The sequence below is a fragment of the Pteronotus mesoamericanus genome, unplaced genomic scaffold, assembly GCF_021234165.1.
Source record: "Pteronotus mesoamericanus isolate MK-2021 breed Mesoamerican mustached bat unplaced genomic scaffold, CSHL_Meso_final scaffold_36, whole genome shotgun sequence".
NCBI classification, from domain to species: Eukaryota; Metazoa; Chordata; class Mammalia; order Chiroptera; family Mormoopidae; genus Pteronotus; species Pteronotus mesoamericanus.
This window is the reverse complement of record NW_026555313.1, coordinates 16410532-16417943: the sequence shown is the minus strand read 5'-3', so window position 1 is coordinate 16417943 and position 7412 is coordinate 16410532. Positions and strand designations below refer to the sequence as shown.

Genomic DNA, 7412 nt, shown 5'->3' with positions numbered 1-7412 from the left:
AGGAGTGTTTTGACAGAGATTTCCTTGAATACCAGGAGCCAGAAAAAAAGAAAGTAAACCTTTCATAGTCTTTGCAGGTTGGCTGTGTTAGGACTCTCCCTCAGTACTTTGCCAAGCTGGCACTGAGCCTTAAGAACCAGCCCGAACTTATATCTTCAAAGGTAATCTTGAGCAAGCATCTTATCCTGGGCAGGTGGCAGCTTTCTAAATTCCCCAAATATATTGGTAATTTTGAGTCCTCTAATTTCCCAAGGAAGCTCTCTCCCTAACTTTTCCTCCTAGGCATTAGGCAATCTGTTGTATGCCCCATCAACATTCTTTTGCCCCAGGCAACTGTGGGTTGTTTGGCCAGCTTAATGGTTTGAAGCAATACCTGCAGCTTTTCCAGCTTTCAGGTAGCTCTCAGACAGTAGAAGACACTTTTCATTATTGGAGGTAATACTTTTTCCATAATCCTACTATTCTATATTAGAAGGGATAGACAGTAGTATCTTTTGAAAACCTCTAATGCTCTGAATGTGAAAAACTGAATTTTTTTTAAAACATGGTGAAAAGATAGCATGAGATCAACTCTGTTAAGTAAAAAAACAAAACAAAACAAAACAAATAAAACAAAAACTCCTGAATCTTAATATATCTTCTTTCATTGCAGTAAAAGTATAAATATCAAAGTTTCTTGATATATATTTGAAGTTAAATATTGAAGAGATATGATATATGCTTGATTTTTATATTTATAAGATCCATTAATATTTCAAAATTACCATCTGATTCTCTGAGGGAAATTTAATGTTTGAATTAGAGGTTTAACCTTTTAAAGAGTTTTTCAAGTTTTAGTTGTTTTAACATTAATAAACTTAAAAATTATATTCAGGTATATTTTTCTTTATAGATCTTATTATAATTTAAAAATGATACTCTGTATTTTGCTATGTATCAATATGAAAATATTGGTAAGTATATTAAGATCTAAAACTAGAGTTACAGTACTAAAGAAATAAGAATTTAAGCTTTTCTTTCTAATTGAGTGTGCAATAACATTCTTAAAATCTAACTATGGTATCATGAAGGAGTCTATTAGAATTTAAATTAAAACATTGTAGGATTTGAAATGGAAGAAATAATTTACTTCTAACTAGTTTGGTAGTAATAGCAAGGTCAGTCAGTGTCTGTAAAAGGCACTTAGTAATTTTTTTAAAGTTTTATTTCACAGACTTAACCAATACATGTCAAAAACAATTCCAATTTTAACTAATTTCTCTTTTAGGAAATTAACTGTTTCTCTCAGTGTTTATGATGCACTTCCATTGACAAAGCTTGAAGGATTGAAGGGTCTTTGAAGACAACTAGAACAACAGAAAGATCAGATGATGGAGCTTATGTGAACATCCCAGGGTACTTTTATTTTATTTTTTAAAATTTTTCTTAAAGTTTAACTTTTTTATTTTTGTTTTTCAGAAAGAGGGGAAGGAAGGGAGAAACAAAGGGAGAGAAAAATCAATGTGTGAGAGAAACATCCATCAGTTGCCTTTGAAATGAGCCCAGACTGAGGACCGGGAACCTACAACCTAGGCATGTGGCCTGACGGGGAATCTAATCCCCACCTTTTGCTTTTTGGACAATGCTTAACCAACTGAACCACACTGGTTAGGATTCAGGGTACTAATTTTAATGCTGTGGGTTATTTGTACCTATTCCTTTTTGAAAGAATCCTTTAAAAATTCTTGCTCTGCGTTTAATTGCCATGAACTTAGACTCTTGTCATTTAGTTCAGACCCTCATCATTTCTCATTAACCACAAAGACTTCCTAATGGTCTCCTCACCTTCAACTACTCTCACTTTATCCATCCTGTACACCTCTGCCAGAATGACTTCTCTAAACCCAAACCTGATCATGTCATTCTATTGCTGAAAAAATGTTAAAACTTCCTGCTGCCTAAAAGGAACATGAATTCCTTAGAGCCAGGCACTCAAGGTAATCTGTGTCTGCCTACTGCTCCAACTTCCTTCTATTTTTTAGAACTTATTTAAATAAAAGAAATTTGTCTCATTTCAAACATCCTTTAGGTATTGTGTTATGTGTATGTATATACATGTGTGTATATGTGTATATATACATATATACACATACGTTTCTAGCTTTGTTTTACTTAAGAAAACATTTTTATGTTAATTTGAGTTTGGGTCATTATACTATTGTACTTGGGGGAAATCTTTTTCTACTTACGTTTTGATTTTCATCTTCCATTACTTTCACATTTCTATTGTATCTTCTTATCATAAGTACTTTTTAATTTTGGTTTTAACTATCTAAATTCAGAGTTTATAGTACACTTGTTTTGAGATCTACATATATGTATATAAAATATGAACAGCTCTATCTTTTATTCTCATTTGTTTGGGTATTTTATTGGTCTATACATGCTTTGTTTAATATAACCACTCACTATTTGGAGTTACTTAAATTTGAATGAATTAAAACAATAAAATTTAAAATTTGATTTCTTCATTGTACTGGCATATATCAAATTCTCAGTAGTAACATGAAGCTAAATGGCTGTCATTGGAAATATTATAGAATATTTCCATCATTGCAGGAAATTCTACTAGACAATGCTAGTCTAGACTAGATGCTAGAGGTTAAAAAAGAAACATGCACCCAAGTTTTTTCTCGCTTGGTACTGAATGATTTTTGTGTGTCTCTTTGTGATTTAACTAAAGCACTAACTTTTCTGTACAACTTAAAACATTTTTCTTTCTCTGTTTGCTAAATGATGCTGATCACTTTTACATGACTTTATTATAGGGAAGTTCAAATGCATTTACTTGATCTTATTTTTTATTATTTTATAAAATATATAGGGGTGACATTGGTTAATAAGATTATATAGGTTTCAAGTGTGCGATTCTATGATACATCATCTGCATATTGCATTGTGTGCCCACCACCCAAAGTCAAAGATTCTGTCACCATATACTCAACCCCCTCTACCCTTCACCATCTCCCCAGCACCCCTTCCCTCTGGTAACTACCATACTGTTGCCTGTGTCTATGAGTTTTTGTGTTTGTCTTGTTTGTTTATTTGTTGCATTCAGTATTATATCCCACATACGAGTGAAATCATATGGTTCTCGACTTTTTTTGCCTAACTTATTCTGCCTATAATGATATTCTCAAGATCCATTCATGGCAGTATTTGATCTTTTCTTAAGGCTGAGTAGTATTTCACTGTATATATGTACTACATCTTCTTTATCCAGTCATCTATCAGTGGGTACTTCAGTTGTTTCTATGTCTCGGTCACTGCGAGAATGCTGCGATGAATACAGGGGTGCATATATCGTTTGGAATAAATGTATTCAAATTTTTGGGGTAGATACCCAGAAGAGGGGTTACTGGGTCATATGGTAACTCTATTCTTAATTTTTTGAGGAACTTCATACTGTTTTCCAAAATGGCTGTACCAGTTCACATTTCCACCAACAGTGAATGATGGTCCCTTTTTCTCCACAGCTCCTCTAACAATTGTTATTACTTGTCTTCTTGATAATAGCCATTCTAATAGGTGTGAGGTGGTATCTCATTGTAGTTTTTCTTTGCTTTTCTCTAATATTTAGTGAAGTTGAGCATCTTTTTCTGTCCGTTGGCATTCGTATTTCTTCTTGGGAAAAGGGTCTGTTCAGCGCCTCTGCCCATTTCTTAAATGGATTGTTTTCTTTTGTTATTGAGTTATATGAGTTCTTTATATATTTTTGATATTAACCTCTTGTCAGAGCTGTTGTCTGCAAGTATCTTCTTCCACTTGGTTGGTTGCCTTTTTGTTTTATTGATGGTTTTTTTGTTGCTGTTGTTGTGCTTCTTAGTTTGCTATAATCCCATTCTTCTCTTTTTTCTTTTACTTCCCTTGTATTCAGGGTAAAATTATTAAAGTCTTCTTTAAGACCAAGGTCCACAACTTTGGCGCCTATTTTTTAAATGTAATTTATTGCCTTGGGTCTTATATTTAGGTCTTTGATTCATTTTGAGTTAATTTTTATATATGGGGAAAAAGAGTAGTCTAGTTTTATTCTTTTGTATGTGGTTTTATAATTTTCCCAGCACCATTTATTGAAGAGGCTTTCTTTTCTCCACCGTATGTTTTTGGCTTCTTTATCAAAAATTACTTGCCCATATACATAGGGGTTGAATTCTGGGTTCTCAATTCTGTACCATTTGTCTATGTGTCTTCTGTTTTTCTGCCAATACCATGCCATTTTGATTATTGTTGCTTTGTATTATAGCATAATTTGACATCAGAGAGTGTGAGACTGCCAGCTTTGTTCTTTTTTTTCTCAGTTGCATTGGCTATTTAAGATCTTTTGTGGTTCCACACAAATCTGGTGATTTTTTTTATTTTTGTTGTTATATTTCTTTAACAAATGCTATTGGGATTTTGATGGGGAGTGCATTAAATCTGTATATTGCTTTGGGTAATATGGCCATTTTAACTATGTTGATTCTTCCAGTCCATGAACATGGATTATCCTTCCATTTCTTTGTATCTTCTTCAATCTCTTGTATTGCCTTGTATTTTTTAGTGTATAGGTCCTTCACATCCTTCGTTACATTTATTCTTAGGCATTTTATTCTTTTTGTTGCAATTACAAAAGGGTTTTTTTTCCCATTTCTTTTTCTGAAATTTCACTTTTAGTATACAGAAATGCAATGATTTCATTTTTTTTTTCCCAAAATATGAGAAAGGCCCAGTGGGGTATACATTTGGGAAGATACTCCAAACTTGGCCCTGAAGGTTTCTCCTGAGGGAGGCCAGTTCTCAGCTGCCCACTTTTGGGGTAAAAGCCACAGGCCTCTGCGCAAGCTGGGGTACGGAACAGCCAAGCGGAGGGAGGACAGATCCTTGCAGCTTAGGCCGGACCTGGCCTGGTTCTTCGCCTCACTCTCTGCTGCGTGGGACTTTGCAGGAAGGCGGCAGTGGATCTTGGTGGTAAGACTGGTAGTCAGCGCTTCTTCATGGAGTCCTAGGCCCGTCGGAGATGTTTCCTTTTGATTCTTTTGCTACTGTGTATGGCCACGGGTGCAGGTGCCCTGAGAGAGGAAGTCTGCTGGGACAACAGCGGCCCTTGGACTGCCTGGGGGAGACTTCAGTCAGCTTCTCCACCGACGCCACCTCCTCCTCAGACCCGGGCCCAGCCCCTTGCTCAGGCCGGGCAATCCGGGCCTCTGACCGTGGTCACGGTGACTGTGTGGTTGGGGTGGTCGCCCTGCACTGACCCTGACGTCCCCAGCCGGTCCAGTTCCTCGCCTCTTCAGCACCTTCTCTTTCCCTGACACGCTCTGCAAGTATTCTTGGTGGCTCTCCCCCGAGAGCTGCTTCTGTCTTGCTTGAGCCGCTGCTTGATCTCCTCCTATACTGCCTTCTTCCACTCTACCTCGTGGCCTGGAACCCAGTCAGGTACTTGCTCTGCTTTTCCTCGGGGAGGAGCTGAGCACAATCTGCAACCAGGTCATCTGCAGCCAGATCGTCCCCATCTCCCTTCTTGTTGCTGCCCATAACTGAGAGGCCTGCACCGGGTTCCCACTCACCCAACACGAGGAATGCAATGGGATTTTTGTACATTTATTCTGTATCTTGCAACTTTACTATATTGGTATATTGTTTCTAACAGGTTTTTTTGTGTGGAGTCTTTAGCGTTTTCTATATAAAGGCTCATGTCATCTGCAAAAAGTGACATATTTACTTTTTCATTCCCAATTTGGATGCCTTTTATTTCTTTCTTTTGCCTAATTGCTCCCACTAGGACTTCCAGTACTGCGCGGAATAATAGTGGTGAGAGTGGACGTCCGTTTTTGGTCCTGATCTTAAAGAAAAAGCTTTCACTTTTTCACCATTGAGTATGGTATTCGTTGAGAGTTTGTCATATATGGCCTTTATTATGTTGAGGTACTTTGCTTCTATATCCATTTTATTCAGTGTTTCGATAATAAATAGATGTTACATCCTGTCAGGTGCTTTTTTTGCATCTGTTGATATGACCATACAATTTTTATCGTTTATTTTGTTAATGTGGTATACACATTGATTTATTTGCATATGTTGGAACATCCTTGTGCCCCTGGAATGAACCCTACTTAATCTTGATGTATTATCTTTTTAATGTACTGTTGTATTCAATTTGCTGGTATTTAGGATTTTTGCATCCACATTCGTCAGAGATACTGGTCTATAGTTTTCCTTTTTGGTGTTAACCTTGTCAGGTTTTGGTAGTAGAGTTATGTTGGCCTCCTAAAATGTGTTAGGAAATATTGCCTCTTCACATTTTTGGAAGATTTTGAGAAGGATAGGTGTCCAGTCTTCTTTAAACGTTTGGTAGAATGCACCAGTGAAGCCATCTAGTCCTGGACTTTTACCTTTTGGGGAAGTTTTTAACCACTGTTTCAACTTCTTCACTGCTGATTGGGCTGTTTAGATTTTCCAGTTCTTTGTGATTCAGTCTAGAAAGGTTATCTGTTTCTAGGAACTTATCCATTTCTTCTAGGTTATTGAACTTGGTGTCATATAGTCTTTTGTAGTATTCTTGTACGACCCTTTGTATTTCTGTGTTGTCGGTAGTAACTTCTCCTCTTTCATTTTTAATTCTGTTTGAATCTTTTCTCTTTTTTCCTTAGTGAGTCTAGCCAGAGGTTAGTCAATTTTATTAGTCTCTTCAAAGAACCAGCTCTTTGTTGCATTAATTTTTTGTATAGTACTTTTTTCTTTTCTACTTCATTTAATTCTGCTCTAATTTTTATTTTTATTTTTTTTTCAGTCCTCACTTGGTGGTATGCCTATTGATTCTAGAGAGAGAGGGAGGAAGAGAATGAGAGAGAGAGAGAGAAACATCAATGTGGGTGAGAAACGTCGACTAATTGCCTCCCTTATCCATCATGGCTGGTGACTGAACCCACAACCAAGGTATGTGCCAATGGCCGGGAATCAAACCTATGACCCTTTGTTGTATGGGATAACGCTCCTACTATCTTAGCCACCCAGCCAACACTGCTCTAATTTTCATTATTTCCTTTATTCTGCTCTTTTTGTTCTTCTTTTTGTAGTTCTTTAAGACACAATGTTAGGTTATTTACTTGGAATCTTTCTTGTGTCTTGATATAGGCATGTAATAATATAAACTTCCCTCTTACTATCATTTTTGCTGCATCCCACAAGTTTTTATGTGACATATTGTCATTCTCATTTGTTTTTAATATATCTTTTATTTCATCTTTTATTTCTTCTTTGTCCCAGTTGTTTTTTAGTAGCTTGTTGTTTAATCTTGACATATTTGTGGTTTTTTCCACTTCCTTTTGCAGTTGATTTCTAATGTCCAAGCATTATGGTCAGAGAATACGCTTGGTGTCACTCAATATTTTTGA

The 7412-nt window shown here is 36.4% G+C and overlaps 1 pseudogene; it reads right to left on the bottom strand.

Moving 5' to 3' along the window:
* Window positions 1–4999: 4999 nt before the first annotated feature.
* On the bottom strand, window positions 5000–5553 carry LOC129086131 (nucleolar protein 12-like; annotated as a pseudogene).
* Between the last annotated feature and the right edge of the window lie 1859 nt (window positions 5554–7412).